At 39.2% G+C, this 21003-nt stretch overlaps 1 long non-coding RNA gene across 1 annotated transcript in view; it reads left to right on the forward strand.

The window, feature by feature from the left end:
- Positions 1-10529: 10529 nt before the first annotated feature.
- LOC306646638 overlaps positions 10530-21003 on the forward strand; it is a 39512-nt gene continuing 29038 nt past the window's right edge. Inside the window, exons 1-2 of the long non-coding RNA XR_013759911.1 lie at positions 10530-10793; positions 13532-13628. This is a non-coding gene — a long non-coding RNA (uncharacterized lncRNA). The remainder of the gene's footprint in view (positions 10794-13531; positions 13629-21003) is intronic.

The following is a 21003-nucleotide window of genomic DNA, read 5'->3' on the forward strand; positions in this document are numbered from 1 at the left end:
ATCTTGAGGTATTCAGTGGTATGCTGGTAATGTTTAACTGGTTCTCCAAAAAAGGAAGCAGGATCTTATTGATGGTGTTCTTCAGTTTTTTGTTGCAGATAAAACCACCATGGCTAATTTTAGGTGACCAATGCATTAAACAAAAGCTTGCAAAAACTTGAGGATTGAGCCATGAGCTTTCCCAAGCTGTGGCTAGCTGGCTGAAGCACACTACTGCATTTAGCCTTTACTTTTTCTTCACTTCCTCTTTTTTTCAGAGTGACATTTGTTGCAGTGACAATTTGTCCAGATTAAACAATTGTTATTTAGGTTCTGTGTGAATTGCAGCCAAAATCAGTCCTTCAGTGTGGGAAATTTGATAATGGATGTATGTCTAGTGGGGAGAACTTGCTAACAGAAGTAAAACAATTGAAGATTTTTTTTTCTGGAAATCATGTCATCACTTTCAAAAACTGACTACTTCATTAATTATTCTGTTGCTATGAGTTTACCTAAGATATTTAGCTTAGAAACAGAAATTTTATTCTCAGCACAGCACTACAAACATTCAAAGAGAAGAATACCAGTAACCTTTGTGACACATACAAGATGCCAGGGGTCACATCCAGTACTTTCTAGTCACCAGCATACTTGCTGTGTGACCTTGATGAAGTCACTTAACTTGTTGGTGCTTCCATTTCTGCATCTGTAGAGAAAATAGTGTCTATCTCATGGTGTTTTTTATCAGTGTATATTAATTACACAGAATAGTGGGTTTCATTGTGGCATATCTATACTCATATATAACATACTTTGATTATATTAATTCCCTCCCAATGACTCTCCCTTAGTCTCCCTCCCCTTCCCTAGGCCCTCCAAATTTTCTAATCTCTCATTGGGTTGTTTGAAGGATAAAGAGGTTAATAACATATGCATAAGGCTCAAAACAATTACTTACAAATTGTAAACCCAAGTATTAGATAACATCACCTCCACTGCCATCATCATCCCATAGACACCCTAATTCAATAAGCACTGCTATCATCTAACGATGAGGAGGATGGTGTATACCTTATTGGAAGGTTCTGAGACTATAAGCAGAAGATGCCTCTCAAGTGTTTAGCGTTGTTACAACTTTGTAATGCCAATTTATAACTTTTCTTTTCTTTTTTCCAATCAAGAATCATATACTGCATTTAGTTATATCTTCCTTTTTCCCTTTAACACCTTTGTTGAGATAAAATTCACATGCCATATAATCCACTCATTTAAGGCATAAAATGCAATGTCTATACACACGATGTAGTGCAACCACTACTAGAACTGATTTTAGAATAATTTCATCATCCTAAAACCTTTGGCTATCATCCCCAGTTCGCTCAATTCCCAATGACTTTCTATTTCTGTAGATTTGTCTCCTCTAGATTTTTCAAATAAATGAAGCAAACAAAATGTGGTGTTTTATGTCTACTTTCTTTCACTTGCAATAATTTAAAGGTCATCCAAGTAACATATGTCAGTACTCTGCTCCTTTTTATAACTAAATAATGTTCCCTTGACTAGATATATCTCATTTTACTTACTGAAGGAGGGTTCTGAACAGGAGAATGACCTGCTCTCAGTGGCATTCTACAAGGCTAACTCCAGCTCTTGCTGCAAGAAGCAGAAAATGAGCAGGTTTGATAAATGCTGCCTTTAGGAAAAATAAGATGAGATCCAAGAACTGACCTGTAAGTGCTCAAATAGTTTAACAAATAAGGGATTTAAAATTTACTTAGCAGACATATTCTGATATATAACTTAAAAATGACATTTTATGGCTTTAATATGATTTGTTGCATATCCTTTGAATAATTAAATATGAAATATATAATACTTGGTTAATAAGCAATAATTTTAAATGGAATTCTTGATGCATACAGGTACAGGGATAATGGCAGGAACATTCATTTACCATGGTTTTTGATGTTAATGATTCTGGAAATGATTATTTTGCTTCATAAAAAATTTACTCCTCAGACCAATTCTTCTCTAAACACAACTCAACATTTATGGTAATTATTCAAGATTCCATTCCAACTTTCAGAAACTGGCCATGAAAAAAGTTAATTCTTAGACAAACATCTTTTCAATGTCTATGCAAATCAGATATTCAGAAGTTTATTTATGTTCTGAAGGCGTTTGTGACATCTAAAAGGTCATACAAATTGGACCAAACAACTAGAGTATAAACTGCTATCTCCTTGTCACTTCTGTCATTATTTGAAGCAACAGAGCCCTACTCAAACCATTTAATTCTGAGTTGGAAATGCATCTATGGACTCGGGATTTGCAATAGTTACTAGGCTATCGAATTCGGGACACAAGCAACTTTTGGGGCTGCAAATCTTTGTGGGGAGAATGAGGGGAAATGAAAACTAGACAAAAAAGGGGAGAGAGAAAATGTGATCTGCTTTCTAAAGAAGATCAGTGCTCAAGGTGGATGTGATGTATGAAGGCCCATGCGAGAAATAAACACACAGCACAGGGAGCCTGATTTGCACATACTGCACCAATCCTGCTCCACCAGGAACACAGTCGCCACTGGGAAAGCCAGAAAGCTAGTCTGCTTTTTTTTTATTTTAGGCATAGTCAAGGCTAAAGTTTACTTTTTTTTAATTGTAAACAAATGGGATACATGTTGTTTCTCTGTTTGTACATGGCGTAAAGGCATACCATTTGTGTAATCATAAATTTACATAGAGTATTGTTGTTTGATTCATTCTGTTATTTTTCCTTCCCCCTCCCACCCCTCTTTTCCCTCTATACAGTTCTTCCTTCCTCCATAATTGCCCCCCTCCCTAATCCTAACTAAAACCCTAACACTAACCCTTCTCTGCCCCCATTATGTGTCATCATCCACTTATTAGCGATATCATTTGTACTTTGGCTTTTTGAGATTGGCTTATCTCACTTAGCATGATAGTCTCTAATTTCATCCATTTGCCTGCAAATGCCATAATTTTATCACTCTTTATGGCTGAGTAATATTCCATTGTATATATATGCCAAAGTTTCTTTATCCATTCATCAATTGAAGGACATCCAGGTTGGTCCCACAGTCTGGCTATTGTGAATTGAGCAGCTATGAACATTATGTGGCTGTATCTCTGTAGTATGCTGATTTTAAGTCCTTTGGGTATAGGCCAAGGAGTGGGATAGCTGGGTCAAATGGTGGTTCCATTCCAAATTTTCTAAGGAATCTACACACTGCTTTCCAGGGTGACTGCACTAATTTGCAACCCCACCAGAAATGTATGAGTGTACTTTTCTCCCCACATCCTCGCCAACACCTGTTGTTGCTTGTATGCGTGATAATCGCCATTCTAATTGGGGTGAGATGGAATCTTAGGGTGGTTTTGATTTGCATTTCCCTTATTACTAGAGATGTTGAACATTTTTCCATATGTTTGTTGATTGCATGTAGATCTTCCTCTGTGAAGTGTCTATGCATTTTCTTAGCCCATTTGTCGACTGGATTATTTGAATTCTTGCAGTAGAGTTTTTTGAGTTATTTATATATTCTGGAGATTAGTGCTCTATCTGAATTATGATTGGCAAAGATATTCTCCCACTCTGTAGGCTCTTTCTTCACATTGCTGATAGTTTCCTTTGCTGAGAGAAAGCTTTTTAGGTTGAATCTATCCCCGTTATTGATTCTTGCTTTTATTTCTTGTGCTATGGGAGTCCTGTTAAGGAAGTCTGATTCTAGACCAACAAGGTGAAGATTTGGTCCTACTTTTTCTTCTATAATCCGCACGGTCTCTGGTCTGATTCCGAGGTCCTTAATCCATTTTGAGTTTAGTTTCCTGCATGGTGTGAGATATGGGTTTAGTTTCATTCTGTTGCATATGTATTTCCAATTCTCCCAGCAACATTTGTTGAAGAGGCTATCTTTTCTCCATTGCATATTTTTGGCACCTTTGTCTAGTAGGAGAAAATTGTATTTATTTAGGTTTGTGTCCGTGTCCTCTATTATGTACCATTGATCTACCTGTCGATTTTGGTACCAATACCATGCCGTTTTTGTTACTATTGCTTTGTAGTAGAGTTGAAGATCTGCTATTGCTATAACCCATTTCACTCTTCCTGCTAAGGATTGCTTTAGCTATTCTGGGTTTCTTATTCTTCCAGATGAATTTCATAATTGCTTGTTCTATTTCTGTAAGGTACATCATTGGGATTTTAATTGGAATTGCATTGAATTTGTATAGCACTTTAGGTAGTATGGCCATTTTGACAATATTAATTCTTCCTATCCACGAACATGGAAGATCTTTCCATCTTCTAAGGTGTTCTTTAATTTCTTTCTTTAGTATTCTGTAGTTCTCATTGTAGAGGTGTTTCACCTCTTTTGTGAGATTGATTCCCAAGTATTTTATTTTTTTCGAGGCTATTGTGAATGGGGTAGTTTTCCTCATTTCTCTTTCTGAAGATCCATCACTTATGTATAAAAATGTGTTGGATTTATGAGCATTGATCTTGTAACCTGCTACTTTACTGAATTCACTTATGAGTTCTAAGAGTTTTCTGGTGGAATTTCCAGGTTTCTCTAAATATATAATCATGTCATCAGCGAACAGGGATAGTTTGAGTTCTTCTTTTCCAACTCCTATCCCTTTAATTTTTGGTTGTCTAATTGCTCTGGCTAGAGTCTCAAGAACGATGTTGAATAGAAGTGGCGAAAGAGGACACCCCTGCCTTGTTCCAGTTTTTAGGGGGAATGCTTTCAGTTTTTCACCATTTAGAATGATATTAGCCATGGGCTTTGCATAAATGGCCTTTACAATGTTAAGGAATGTTCCCACTATCCCTATTTTTTCTAGTGTTTTGAGCAAGAAAGGAGTGCTATATTTTATCAAATGCTTTTTCTGCATCTATTGAAATAATCATGTGATTCTTGACTTTAAGTCTATTGATATGGTGAATTACATTTATTGATTTCCTGATGTTGAACCAACCTTGCATCCCTGGGATGAAACCCACTTGATCATGGTGCACTATCTTTTTAATATGTTTTTGTATGTGATTTGATAAAATTTTGTTGAGAATTTTTGCGTCGATGTTCATTAAGGATATTGGTCTGAAATTTTCTTTCCTTGATGAGTCTCTGTCTGGTTTAGGTATCAGTGTGATATTGGCTTCATAGAATGAGTTTGGGAGGGTTCCCTCCTCTTCTATTTTATGGAATACTTTGAGAAGTATTGGAATGAGCTCTTCTTGAAAGGTTTTGTAGAACTCGCCTGAGAACCCATCTGGTCACGGACTTTTCTTTGTTGGTAGGCTTTTGATGACTTCTTCTATTTCAGTACTTGAAATTGGTCTATTTAAATTTTGTATGTCCTCCTCATTCAGTTGAGGCAATTCATATGTCTCTAGAAACCTGTTGATGTCTTCAAAATTTTCTATTTTGTTGGAGTATAGATTTTCAAAATAGCTTCTAATTATGTTTTGTATTTCAATCGTGTCTGTTGTGATATTTCCTTGTTCATTCCAATTTTTAGTGATTTGGATTTTTCTCTCATCTTCTCTTTGTTAGTGTGGCTAAAGGTTTATCAGTTTTGTTTATTTTTTCGAAGAACCAACTGTTTATTTTGTCAATTTTTTGTATTGTTTCTTTTGTTTCAATTTCATTGATTTCAGCTCTGAGTTTAATTATTTCCTGTCTTCTACTACTTTTGGTGCTGTTCTGTTCTTCTTTTTCTAGGGCTTTGAGCTGTAATGTTAGGTCGTTTATTTGTTGAGTTTTACTTCTTTTATTTAATGTGCTCCATGAAATAAATTTCCCTCTAAGTACTGCTTTCATAGTGTCCCAGAGATTTTGATATGATGTTTCTTTGTTCTCATTTACCTCTAAGAATTTTTTAATTTCCTTCCTAGTATCTTCTGTTATCCATTCATCATATAATAGCATATTGTTTAATCTCCAGATGTTGGAATAGTTTCTGTGTTTTACTCTTTCATTTATATCTAACTTCAATCCATTATGATCTGATAGAATACATGCTAGTGTCTCTATCTTCTTGTATTTGCTAACATTAGCTTTGTGGCATAATATATGGTCTATTTTAGAGAAGAATCCATGTGCTGCTGAGAAGAAAGTGTATTAGCTCTTGGTTGGATGGTATATTCTGTAAGTGTCTGTTAAGTCTAAATTATTGATTGTGTTATTGAGACCTATGGTTTCTTCGTTCAATTTTTGTCCGGAAGATCTGTCCAGTGGTGAGAGAGGCATGTTTAAATCACCTAGTATTATTGTGTTATGGTCAATTTGTTTCTGAAATTGAGAAGGATTTGTTTGACATACATGGATGAGCCACTGTTTGGGGCATAGATGTTTATGATTGTTATATCTTGCTGATTTATGCTTCCCTTAAGCAGTATGAAATGACCTTCTTTATCCCTTCTGACTAACTTTGGCTTGAAGTCCACATTGTCTGAAATGAGGATGGATACTCCAGCTTCTTTGCTGAGTCCATGTGCATGGTATGTTTTTCCCCATCCTTCCACCTTTAGTCTATGGGTATCTTTTCCTATGAGGTGAGTCTCTTGTAGGAAACATATTGTTGGAACTTCCTTTTTAATCCAATCTGCCAGTCTATGTCTTTTGCTTGATGAATTCAGGCCATTAACATGCAGGGTTATTATTGAGATATGATTTGGTTTCCCAGTCATTTGGTTCATTTTTTAAATTTTATTTATTTATTTATTTGACACGACTTGGTTCCTCCTTTATTTGACAATTCCTTTAGGATAATTCCTCCCTTTGCTGATTTGCTTCTTTGTTTTTCCTCTCTTCCTCATGGAATATTTTGCTGAGAATGTTCTGTAATGCTGGCTTTCTTTTTGTAAATTCTTTTAGCTTTTGTTTATCATGGAAGGATTTTATTTCATCGTCAAATTTGAAGGTAAGTGTTGCTAGGTATTAGATTATTGGTTGGCATCCATTTACTTTCAAGGCATGAAAATTGTTGTTCCAGGCCCTTCTAGCTTTTTGGGTCTGGATTGAAAAATCTGCTGATATCCATATTGGTTTCCCCCTGAATGTAATTTGGTTCTTTTCTTTTCTCTCACAGCCTTTAAAATTCTGTCTTTATTTTGTATGTTTGGTATTTTCATTATAATGTGCCTTGGTGTGGGTCTGTTGTAATTTTGTGTATTTGGAGTCCTATAAGCCTCTTGAACTTGATTTTCCATTTCATTCTTCAGATTTGGGAAATTTTCTGATATTATTTAATTGAATAGGTTGTTCATTCCTTTGGCTTGTTTCTCTAGGCCTTCCTCAATCCCAATAATTCTTAAATTTGGCCTTTTCATGATATCCCATAGTTCTTGTAGATTCTGTTCATGATTTCTTCCCATCTTCTCTGTTTGTTCAACTTTGTTTTCAAGGTTAAATATTTTGTCTTCAATGTCTGAGGTTCTGTCTTCCACGTGTTCTATCCTACTGGATATGCTTTCTATGGAGTTCTTAATTTGGTTTATTGTTTCTTTCATGTCAAGGATTTCTGTTTGGCCTTATTTCAATATCTCTAACACTTTATTGAAATGATCTTTTGCTTCCTGTATTTGCTCTTTTAACTGTCAATTTGTGTGATCATTCAATGCCTGGATTTTCTCTTTCATCTCATCATTCAGTGCGTGCACTTACTCTTTCTTCTCATCATGTGCTTCCCTGATCATTTTAATTATGTACATTCTGAACTCCTTTTCTGTCATTTCTTCTGCCATGCTGTCATTGGGTTTTATTGATGTAATATCTAGATTTGTTTGCCGCATTTTCTTTCCTTGTTTTCTCATATTGTTCAGGTATCAGTGGACCAGTGAGATATCCAGATTTCCTCTACTGACTTACAACGTCCCTGAAGATTTCTATATATATCCCCCCTTAGCCTTCAGTAGGCTGAAGTCTTGGAGGAAGTTGATAATGCGGTGCTCCACAAGGAAGCTGCCTCTCTAGGAGTGGTGGCCTTCAGGTGGGGTATATTTCCTGCTAGTGGGCAGAGGTGCCTCCACTTGTTGACCAATGGTCATCCAAAGGGGAACTAGGCTGCGGGCTGAGGCAAGGCCTGTTTGGGCCTGAGTCTCTGGTTTTACCGTCCTTGTGGGGAAACCTCACCCGGCAGGGAAAACGCACCCGGTGGGGAGGTCTCGCTTGTCAGTTCCCCTCTAGAGGTTCCCCTCAATTTACAGCTACCACCTGGGCAGGGCTGCCTTCCTCTGCAAAGTTCCCAGGGGCCCCGCCCTACCTCCTGGTCCTGTGAGCCTCACCCTTCGCAGATGAATCTCCTAGGCTGCCCCTCCTCAGTAAATCTGCCCGTAGTCCTGGAACCTTTGTTCCGCCCCTATGTGTGTCTCTGTGCGGCTCTTCCACCAAGAAGCCTCCTAGATGCTGGGACCCTGCTCTGCACCTAATCACCTGGCTTTGCGGCCCCTCCTCTGAGCAGCCACCTTGGGCCCTGTACAATCGCTCTGAGTCCCAGAGACCCGCCACACGCCTCTTTATCCAGACAGCCACCCAGTATTCCGGTGTGGTCACTAAGAGTCCAAGCAACTCACTGCGTGCCTCCTCCTCCCACCAACCGCCCGTAGTCCTGGGCAATCACTCTGAGTCGAAGTGACCCGCCCCATTGCTCCTCCTCCTCCAGGTAACCCCCTGGGTGTCCAGGAGTGGTCGTTCTGACTAGCTCTGAATTAATGTGATCCGCTGCACGCCTCCTCTGGGCAGCTGCCTGGAGCTCTTGTGCAGCCATTCCAGACCAAGTGACCCACCGCGCTTCTCCTCCAGGCAGCCCCCCTGTGTTCAGGAGCGGTCGCTTTAAGTCCAAACAACTCACCAATTGCCTTCTCCTCTGAGCAGCCACCCGGAGCTCTAATGCAGTCACTGCGAGTCCAAACTACCTGCCATGCTCCTCCTCCTCCTCCTCCTCAGGGCAGGCCCCAGTGTTCTGAGTCCACACAGCTCTCCTCGCTGCTCCTCCCCTGGGCAGCCACCGGAGCCCCAGTGGTTGCTCCGAGTCCCAGCGCTGTGCTGAGCAGCCTCCTCTCCGATGCTCCCAATTGTCCGAGTACACTGCTCCAGCGGGGGGAGGGGTGTCTCGCTGGCAGCTCTACTTCACAAAGTTCCCTGCATTCAGGGACTACCGTCCCATCCGGGATGCCTCCCCAATGGGAGAGACTCACCCGGCTGCTTTGAGTTGGTCCCAAGTCTCTCAATATCTCCTCTTTTGAATCCTGAGTCATGGGGCAACATAAAATGCAGCCACCCCTAGTCCGCCATTTTGAAGCCGCCAGTGTGCTTTTGCTACCCCTTGGAAGGAGCTGGCCATGAGCATGGGCCTGGGGACTGGGGACTGGGGGCGGTAGTTCCCGCAGCTCCCCTGCGCTGTCTGCCCACTGGGCTGGGAATTTGGAGAGGATCCCTGGTCCCTCCACCTGCACGCATGCTCGAGTGCACACGTGAAGGAGCAGTGGGTGGCTCCAACCTCTAGAAGCCAGCGCAACCAGATCAATCCAGGCTCTGGACCCAGGGGAAGGAAAGAGAGACTCAGTGGCTGATCTGGAGTGGAGCCCAGGTGAGGGGAGGGCCCACACTTGCCCGACTACTTGTGCATCCCACAGCCGGGGTGCCTCCAAGCCAGTAAAAGCAAAAGGACCCGAACCCTGCTTTCCCCTGCACACGTGTGCTCCATGGAACGGGGCTTCGGGGTACGGCCATCTTCCCCTTGGGGGGGTGCGGGCTGCGCGGGAGGGGCACTTCCCTATGAAGATGCCTCCAGCCTGCCCCAGGTACAAGTCTGCCAGCTCGCTTACCCTGGTTCCTCGCCCCCGGCTCCCCGCGCCACTTTGTCGCGTTGTAGCCCTCCAGTTCCACGTCTCTCTTTCCCTTTCCCCAGCCCGTCCGAGGCCCGTGCGCTGTCTGCGGCCCATGGTGTCCCACGCTGGTCCATCGACCCTCGCGGGGATGGGAGGACCTCTGCGGGCACTGTCCTTTCCGCCCCCGCCAACCGGTGTGCCCAGGAGGGGGACACCTGGTGCCCTGGTCCCAGGCATCCTGCGCGGGTTCTCTTTCATGCCCACCAGCCTCTTTGGGGTCCATGTCGGGGGAAGCTCGCACCGAAATTCTGTCTTGATTTATCCAAAAGGTTGGCAGCAGCGTGTAATTACCTCCTCTTCCACAGGCAACCCCCAGCATCTCCTAGTCCTCTCATCCCTTCCCATTACCGGATTCCTTGGCCTCACTGCACCTGTGTCCACGAGTTCCTTTAATCTGCAGCCGTCTTAGTGCTTCTATGGTTATTTCTGGAGGAAGGTGGGGCGGTGGGTGTGAGAGACCTATGGGGACCTGCTTTTCTGGTTGCTGAATTTCTGTGCAGGCTTAAAGAGAGCGTGTTTCCTTGATGTTCTTCAGGGAGGCAGCAGGAACAGATAGATGCCGGCCAGATCTCAAAACTACTGCAGTGGAGGCCTTTCTTTTGAGGCACATGCATTTTGTAAAATACTCTCTGAAGATAACGAGTGAGACGCCATCTCTGGAGAAAGCATTCTTTTCATGAGTACTGACAGCCTGCCCCTTCTCTTTCCTTGGTTCCCCCCAAAGTATGGAATGATAGAAAAGGTGCATGATTCCTGTTCTGTCTTCCTGTTGCTGAAGCTCTCAGTGGCTGAATCACAGAATGCCCTTTTTTTCTGAAAGAACATCTTTTGCTCAAATTGCCTGTGTTGGATAATGTACCCACACTTCAGGAACACCAGGAGAAAACTTTCTGGCCCAGGTTGATTTTACCTGTTGTTTATAACTGCTACCTAACATTGTATTGGTGGTAGGTGAGCTGTATTGAAACAAGTGTTTTTTAAAAAGAATCAAGGCAGATTCTGTGTTCACTGCCCAGCATTTTCAATGGGTGTAAATGTTTTTGCATCAGCATTGCTCTGATGTAGGTGCCAGGCCTAAATATGCTGTACTGATCAAAGAGTTTGTCCCCCACTCTCCCTCCCTCATTACCATTTGCAGTTATTTGGTATTTCTGTGCAGGTGGTGTACCATTCAGTATAATATTGCAGTACTTAGGAAACTGTAACCAGGATCTTGAAAGGTGATTTTCTGGAGATGGTGATGCCAAATTATCTAGAGGACCTAGACAGGATCAGATTTCTTCTGAGGGTAGGGATTTGTCCTTGATCCCTATTACCATAGGTATGTAACCAAATACATTTTTCCTTTTGCATTTTCCTTTCCTTGCAGAGCTGATTATCCTTGTGTTTTAGAGAAATGACAGTTTTTAAGCAATTAACAATGTTAACATCTTAGACCTCTTGAGACTTTAAGTAATTATTTTCCTGCTAAGTTCATTAAAGAATTACAGGAAGTAAGTCTCATTTTTCAAGCAACATTTACTACATTTTTAGTTAAAAATAAAAATTCAGTTTGTAAGTTTTATTTTTAGCAATTCTGGGTTCAAGATAAAATTTAATAACATGGTAGATTGGAAAAAGAATAAATGAGTGTAAATAGAGTAGAATATTTAAGCTGCAGTAGCCTACCTAATTAAGGCCAAGTTGTGCGTGTATGAAAGAACTCATTTGTGTAGTCTTAAAAGGCTAATGGAGGCCTCACTGAAGCTTTATAAATAACGTAAGTTGTGTATAATGTAGAGTCTTTGGAAATGGCAGAGAAAGCATCATTACCAGCCTTTTCAATTTGCTTGAGATCTTAACTGATTTACAGCACTGAAGTGGTACAAAGTGATATAACAGGATGACATGGGGTCAGCCTGTGAAGCTGTATGATGTCAGCCTATTAGTTCAGTCATCATAATTAAACCGTATTACAGGGGCAGCTAAGCAGGAGTCTGGCATTTTACTTCAGACATGGGTGCTACATTTATTTTGTTCATAATGGAAAGGTCAAGATAGCCAAGAACACTAGTGTTTCTAAAGGAGGGAAAGCCTTACAGAACTATGAATTTCTGAGGGAATAATTGAAGGTAAATACAGAGATGTTCAGTGCGCATTGAACAAGTAGCTTCCCACTTGGAGGTATAGAAACAAGTGCTTCAGTGCTGGCCCTTTGCAGATCTGGTCTGTGTATTAAATCATGCTTTACATGAGCTTAAATTTAACTTGGCCTTAGGGACCTTCTATAATATCAAAGGACCAGATATTTCTTTATCTCTGATCCTTTCATTAGCACTGAGTTTGCACTGTATTGGTACATGAGTTGATATGTTATTTCTCTAATTCATCAGTGACCAGATTTCCATTAAACACAAAGATATTTGCATTGAACATATGAGCAATTTAGGAAAAGAAGATCCTAGCTTTTGCTCAGATTTCTTAGGTTCCTTTTGCAATTTATGGATCATCTTTGGCCATGTAGTCTAGTAAAGTAGCCCCATAGTCACATATGGTTATTTGTTTAAATGAATTAAAATTAAATTTAAATTTTTTCTCAGCACTGTCCATATTTTAAGGGCTCAATAGCCACATGTGATGCGTGACTTCCACATTGAGCAGTGTGTATATAGGATAGTTCCATCATCTTAGGAAGGTCTAGATAGTGCTTCCCAAGGACCTTCCCCTCTCTTCTCACTTGTCTCCTGTAGCTACTAGTGAATTTAGGAGGTTGAAGAAGACAGACATGTATTGGTTTAAGTGCTCTAGTTAAAACACAGTTTGGAAGTGACAGTTGAAGCTGGTGGATAACTTGAGATTGACATTTCGGTAGATATTATTTGTCATTAATGTCATGGATTCTAATTTGATTTACAGCATGGGATAAAAGAAATAATTGTACTTTTTAATTGTATTTTTTACTTTTACCAAGTGCCATGTCAGGCATTATTTTTAATATTTTAAGCCTCAAAACTTCCCCTAAGATCTATTGTCACATTTTACAGATAAACTGAGGCCAGAGCGGTTGGTTGTCTTCCCTCAGTGAGTGGTTATGATTTTTCATCTTAGCTGGGATCCAGACAAGGCAGCCTGACTCCAGACCCACAGCCTTAGCTGTGCTTTTGGTTTGCATCTAGAGCACCCAGTTAGGCATTGTGTGTCATTGCTTTACTATGCCAGTGTAGACATGACTTATCTTACTTTTTAGGCCTCTAGTCATATTTTCCCTCTTGTTCTTCTTTTGGGGCTGTCTTCTATTGTTACTCATAATTGTTTAAGAGGGAAAAGTAATTTTGATATTTATCTAAGGAACACATAATTTGAAGAAAATCTGACATAGAAGTAATGCATTTCAAAGCCCAGTTAGTTTTTTTCTTTCACCTTTTCTGTATAATTCCTGCCAATTTTCTTGAGTTTTATTGTATAATCACAAGGTAATGGGAACTGATGAAGAAATTTCTAGTAGTTCAGTATATCTCATTGACATTACCCTGTTTTTCCTGAGTGGTTAAACATGCAATGTGAGGTAAGACTAGTTCATTGCAAATTCCTTGGGGATTTTTTTGGTAAATGTTTGAGTATTCTTTTGTTTAATGTTTTACCTTTCACTTGCTCTCAGCTTTTTGAATGGAGTGGTGGACCATTTAAGAATCTGGTAAAACCAAGAGTCCTATATCTTCTCTTCCATCCTCCCATCCAAAAATGTCCATGTTCTGGTGAGTTTGTGTATATACTTAAGTAGCCCCAGTGCATGATCCTTCAGGTAAAGCACATCCATGGGACTGTCTTGCCAGGCACTTTCATAAACACTGACTTATGACTGCCTATTTAGAAATGTTTGATGTTTAAAGTTGCTTTAAAGGCTTTCTAATCTAGATGGCTCATGTCAAGATGAGCAGTGCGAGGCTGAGAGAAGATGACCTGCTTGTATAAAGTTACCCACATGGTGTTTGCAAGCAGGAAAGCCAACCCCGGATCCTCCTAGCATTGTTGAGCATTATTATTATTATAATTATTATTATTTACATGATAGTAGAACATCTTTTGAAATATTATACATACATAGAATAACTTGTTCCAATTAGGATTCCATGATTGCAATTGTGCATGATTTTGGTTTGCATCTAAAACACCCAGACAGGCATTGTGTGGTTACCTTGGTGGTGTATTTATATATGAGGACAGGGTGTTTCTCTTGTTTGTTTTTTCCTTCCACACTCCCTACATTTCTGAAGCTTTGGACTGAGCATATCCAGTAGAGCTTGGGTGAAGGGAGGGGAGATGAGTTTTTATTTGGCATGATACTGACAGTTTATACCTACTGTTTGAGCCAAATAGAAATTAAGTCTGACAGAGAGATATTTGTTTCTCCATGTTGAAATTGATATTTCTGTTTCATTCTAGAAATGGAAAAGAAAAACCCTATGTCTAATTTAATCAATGGGACCTTATTAGAAAATGGGAGTTCCAAGGTTGTAGAAATTTCAGATTAAACCAGAGAGTTCTGACATAGGGCTACATGAAACTCCTGCAGACTCCCCAAAGCAGATCATATTCTCCACCAAAAGCTGAAGTTTGGGCTCTTTGGAGAAGGGCTATGGGGCACTAGGGAGAGAGTTGGAAATGTGTGAGAAGAAAAAGGATAATTTAATTGTAAAATGGTAGAGAAAATTGGTATGAAGTCATAAAGCAACTGTGAGGTAGAAGTGCTCTGGTACTTCTCAGTATGTGGCTTTAATTATTGGTGTGATGATGGCAGGGTGTTCTTTGGAAACAGGGGCATTGCCTCTGGGCCTCAAACTGAAAACTCTTGGCTCTGTATCTGCCTTTTCTGCTATTATCTGGTAGACAAATACTCAGTCTGATGAGGTGATCTCTTATTTGATTTGAGGGAAAAATACCCAAAGTCTCTTTAACATTTAAAACTTATAGCATCCTTTAAAAAGAAAAGAAAGATAGTGCTAAATAGCATGTACTACTTACCATCTAAGTTAAATTCTTCATTGATGTATGCATTAAGGTAATGTCAGTTTTATAGCAGCTAGTTTTACGGCAAAAAAGTAACATTTACTTCTGTTGCTCACTGACTTGCAGAAATCAGCAGGCTCTAGAATATTCAATTGCATAAGGGACTTATATCTTTTGGATAGAAAGAGCAAAAGCTTTAGTAAATGGTACCTCAGAAGTCATTGGAAGTGCAGTATTGGAATAACTGAGCATCTCTGCCAGTTTTGTCATCAACTAAAAACTTTAGAGAAGACTCTCTTGAAAATAAAGCTTCCTACCCTCTTAAGGTCTGAGAAATCTACCTGGTGTGATTCTCCCAAATCTCTTCTGTTTGGTTCTTGGTGTTTGGAAAAGGAGCTTTATCTTTTTATAAGAACCCAGGTCTGTGGTATACTGGATTGGTTTCTTAATTTTTTTTTTTTTTTGACAAGAGACCTGAATTTAAAGAAAGAGCACACATATACATACAAGTATAAATTATGTGTATGTGTGTTTTTGAGTTCAGGATGTAAATATTCAGTCATATTTGAGAAGTGGGATATGAGTCTATTTATTTGAAAATATATTTTATTTATGTATGTTTATATATTTACATATTTATAAATATACTTATATATTTTGAAAATATATTTTATACAAAAATTTTAAATCTATGTTTATAGTTTCTCCTAATTTTAGGGCTAGTCTACTATTGATTTCTTTTTCCTACAATCTCAGATTGTTAGGGTACATTTACTCATACTATTCATTCATTTTCCTGTCCTGGTCTATCTTTTGTGGTTTCTTTGTTATACACTTATGCAAAGTTGAAGTATTTCAGACCTTGTATAGCTTTTCCTTTCAATTTCAAACACCACAAATAAAGAACTAACTATCTTTGAACTATTATGATTGGGCATTAAATCATTCATTTAGCTAAATGCAAAATCATTTGTTTAGAGCAAAAGAAAACATCATTTTTAATGAAGGAGGAATATTAAGTACACCCATATTTGGTAATTTTGGTGTGGTATCGTAATAAGTACATGTTCTTAATTTATTCAATGAATATTCATTAGTTTCTAAGAGGCACAATAATTTAAGACACAATAAGGAAAACTTAAATACAATAACATTGTAAGAATTATAACAAGGTAATGTAGGAGTGAGCTGTGCTGCAGCTCATGAGAAGATTGCTGTGGTATGGAGGGACACATGGTTTTGCACAGGTAGGATGGAGACACTGCTGGGCACAGAGTGCTTGGGAGTTCAGCACAGGTGCTGAATAGGCTGGAGCAGCACTCTCTGGTAGAAGCAGATGTTCTGTGTCTGTGCTAATAAAATAGCTATGGCTACAGGAGGCTACTGAGCACTTAGAAAGTGGCCAGGACAACTGGGAGCTGCATTTTTTTTTTTTTTTTTGTCCTAACTTACTTCTGTTTCAGTAGCCTCAGTAACCATGATGGCTGTCATGGAGCAGCCCAGGTTTGGTGACTGGTGATCATCTCCACCTGACCTTTCTGGTGTTCCCAGTGGAACCCAGCAGATTGAGGCTGAGGAGATGTTCAGAATGCATGGGTTGGGATGACAGTGACCCACCTCCTCCAGCCACAACCTGCCTGCTAACAGTTAACCACCAAATTAATCTCCATCAGCAGATTAATGCACTAATTGGGTCAAAGCTCTCATTACCCAGTCATTTCACCACTAAACTCTCTTGCATTGTCTCACACATCAGTTTTTGTGAGGGAAATTTGATATCTAAACCCTAACAGTGATCTATGTACATGAAGTTGATCAAGTTTTCAATCATGTTTCTCTTCTATATGTATCAATTTTTGTTTGCTTGTTTTCTCAGTTAATATTTTAATCTCCCTCCTGGATTGTGGGCTTGTTCATCATTTTGAATCTTTCAGGTTTTGCTTTATGTTTATGGAGGCCATGATCACTTGCATATAAACTTGAGGTTGAGACGACTATGTGATGGGTCAACCCTTAACATATGAAATGTCAAATCCTCCTCCCTTCAATATTGGATGAGATGCCTTAAAGTTTTATTTTCTCTGAATGGATAACTGGCTGTGCTAGCTTCATGATTAGAATGTACATTGTGTAGCTTTTCCCATCCTTTGGCTTTTAATCTTCCTGTATCCTTATGTTTAATCTGTGTCTCTTGTAAGCACAGCATTGGGAAGTGGTATTCCCCACCCAGCTCCACCTTTTAGTTGCTGTAGTTGAGTCTGTTTTGTAAGTAATTATTGATACATTGGGAATTGGACCTAAATCATATCATTTTCTATTTGTCATCTATTATTTGTTCCCTTTTTCTCTTACACACTTGGATTATTATTATTATTATTATTATTATTATTATTATTATTATTATATTTGGTTTTGGTTCTGGGGATTGAACCTGGAGACACTTTGCCACCGAACCATATCCCTAGCTCCCTCATTTTTATATATTTTTATTTTTTTTAAATTTCTTCCTTGTTGTTGATCAACCTTTATTTTATTCATTTATTTATATGCAGCACTGAGAATAGAACCTAGTGCCTTCCACATTAGGCAAGTGCTCTACCACTGAGGCACAACTCCAACCCTCCTTTCTTTAATTGTTTTTTTTTTTTTTTTTTTAGTTACACATGACAGTAGAATCCATTGTGACATAATTATACAAGCCTAAAATATATCTTATTCTAATTAGGACCCCATTCTTTTGGATGTACACAGTGGTGAGATCCACTGTGGTGCAGTCATATATATACATAGTAAAGATAGGTCAGATGCAGTCCACTGTCTTTCCTTCCCTATCCTCTCTCCCATTCTTTCATTCTGCTCTGCTTAATCTGTTCTGTTCTCTCCCCTCCTTGTTTTACATTAGCTTCTGCAAATCAGCAAAAACATTGGGCCTTTGGCTTTTTGGGACTGGCCTATTTGACTTAGCATGACAGTTTGTTGCACAGGGTCTGCAACTATGGAGGGGACCCACAGCTGATGCTAGCAACCACGGGGGACTCAGTCAATGACTCACACACCAAGATCTAAGGAGAAGAACTTTATTCAGGAGAGATGACATACTTGTCACGTAGGAAGCTGCCTCTGTCTTTACTGCATATAACACTGTGTTTTATGTTTGCAGTTAAGCTAGTCACACACTTTAAAGACAAAGCCTTGCGTAAGCAGTTACTAGTCTATTTTTTGGCAGATTATATAGTGGTAACTGAAGGTAAAACACATGTGAACGCAGAAGGTGACAGTTTCTCAGATCACAGAAGGGCTGTCTTACAGCCCACAGAACATTTTGTTCAGAACACAGGAAAAGGGTGATGGGACCCAAGTCCCTGAGTGGCCTGAAAGGTGTATGCCATGTTGGCCTCCTTCCAGGGACAGGGTGGAATCCTAGTCCCCACGTGGCCTGTTTGGCATATCTGTCTCCTGACAGAATGCCACATAGGCCTGCTTCCAGAAGGGGCCCACAATAGCTTCCAGATCCATTATCTGACAAACAAAATAAGGTCATTCTTCTTAATGACTGAGTAATACTCCATTGTGTGTGTGTGTGTGTGTGTGTGTATACAACAGATATATATATTATATATATATATATATATATATATCTCACTTTTTTTTTTATTCATCCATCTATTGGAGGGCACCTGGGTTGTCTCCATAGATTGCCTATTGTGAATTGAGCTGCTATAAAAATGGATATGGCTGCATCACTGTAGCATTCTGACCCTTCTTATTTGTTATTTTGAGGTAGGGTCTAAGTTGCTTAGGGTCATGTTAAGTTGCTGAGACTGGCCTCTAATCTGTGTTTCTCCCTCAGCCTTAAGAGTTGCTGGAATTACAGGTTTGCGCCCAGCAATATGCATATCCAGCAATCACAGTATTTTTAAAAATTCTGTTACCTTGTGTTTTAGTTTATTCTTTTAGTTGTTGTATTATGACATGAATTCATAATTTTTAGTGGCAATAATAATGCTTTACCATGGTCTAGATAATACAAGAAACTTAGAGCACTAACATTACTTAACTCATTTTGCTTTCTTGTTTGTTTTGCCTTTTTGCATTTTAATTCTACATATATTTTAATAACACAAAATATTTATATTATTGTGTGAAATCAGTATTCCTTTTAGACTTCACCTTTATTTACCCTTCTGGAGATTCTCATTATTTTCAGTAGTTCCTTACTTCTTTCTGAATTCTTTTCCCTTCTGCCCAAAGAACTTCTGTGTTTCTTTTAGATCTAGTCTGCTGGAAGCCAGTTTTAAGTCACCTACTATTTATTTACATGTGCCATGCTAAAGATGTCATTTCATTGTCTTGTTTCCATTGTTTCTGTTGAAATGATAGCTGTCAACCTTATTTAAAATATAAGGGCTTTTTAAAGAGTTTTATCTTAGATTTTTAGGTATTTTACTGTGAGATGACACATTGAAACATATAGACTTGTATTTCATTTCATGCATCTATGACTAGAGTCTACTATCAATTTTGGAAAACCCTTAGAGTGCTAGACCTTTTTAATGCATCCATTATGTCTCTTTATTTTCTTATTTTCCCTCTTAAGACAATTTTTTTTTATTGATCTCTCAGATCACTAACTCTTTTTCTTTTTGGTAACTAATCTTAAGTCTTCTGTTTAAAGTCTTCACTGGTTATTTTTCAGTTCTGGAATTTTTAATTGATTTGTTTTTTATGAATTGGAGTTTTCTGTTAAAATTCTCACTCTTCCTATTCGTATCCTACAGAGATACAGCCACATCAATGTTCATTGCTGCTCAATTCACCATAGCCACACTGTGGAACCAACCTAGATGTCCTTCAATTGATGAATGGATAAAGAAACCGTGGCACATATATACAATGGAATATTACTCCACCATAAAGAATGATAAAATTATGGCATTTACAGGCAAATGGATGAAATTGGAGAATATCATGCTAAGTGAGATAAGATAATCTCAAAAAACCAAAGGATGAATGATCTCACTGATAAGTGGATGATGACATATAATGGGGGGTGGGAGGGGTTAGCATTAGGGTTAAGGTTAGGGTTAGGGTTAAGGAGGGTGGAAGAATGGAGGAAGGAAGGTCTGCATAGAGAGAAAAAAGAGGGGTGGGAGGGGTCAGGGGAAGGAAAAAATAACAGAATGAATCAAATTGCATTACCCTATGTAAATTTATGATTACACAAATGGTATGCCTTTACTCCATGTACAAAGAGAAACAACATATATCCCATTTGTTTACAATAAAAAAAAAAAGAATTTTCCGGGGGGGGGAATTCTCACTCTTCTTTTCCCTTGGCATATCAGTCAATAATTTTTGACATTTTCAAGTCTGTATTTGGCATTTTCACTGTAAACTTTGTTGGCCTCTCAGGTCAGTTTCTTTTTTGTTTTGTTTTGATCATTTGTTCCTGCCTCCTGGATGCCTGTGTAACTTTTGGTTGATGCTGTCCATTGTGAATAAAACCTTGAAGAGGCTGAAGATGATGTCTTCTCCCTCAGGAGGGTGTATTGCATTTCTTTGTCTAGCTGTTAGACGATGATGTTCATCATCTTGACCCAGTCAGGGATTAGGATCATTCTGGGCTTCTGGTGCTGTGCAGACTGCTCCTATTCTGTTTTGGCTTTGCACTGAGCATTCACCTGCAGGAGACTCTGATGGAAGCCAGAGTATTCACCAGGACTCCTCTTTCTTGGTGGACACTCACCTGCATATTTTTTTAATCTCAGCATTACTGGGCTGTTGGGGGACCTGCTTAGTTTCTTAGCCTCTTTATAGCTGCTTTCTGCTTCCCTGCTAGCTCTCTAACAGGATTTGGCAAATGCCTGGAGAAGAAAAGAAGATATTCAGCTCACTTCTTTGCTTATTCCTTCTCTCTAGGGTCATAGCTCTTTAAATTTTTAAAGAATTTCTTAACTCTTTTAAACTTTCTCTTAGTTGCTCTGTGGTGCCTTTAAAAAGCTGAACATTTTGTTTTCTGATTTGGCGATGTTTTGGGAAGTGGTGAGTCTGGTACTAGCTGCTACCCTATCTCAGCCCAAGTGAGTCTCTTAACCTACCTCAACTATTCTGTCTTCATCTGGA

The sequence above is a fragment of the Sciurus vulgaris genome (genome assembly GCF_902686455.1).
Source record: "Sciurus vulgaris genome assembly, chromosome: 16".
NCBI lineage: Eukaryota > Metazoa > Chordata > Mammalia > Rodentia > Sciuridae > Sciurus > Sciurus vulgaris.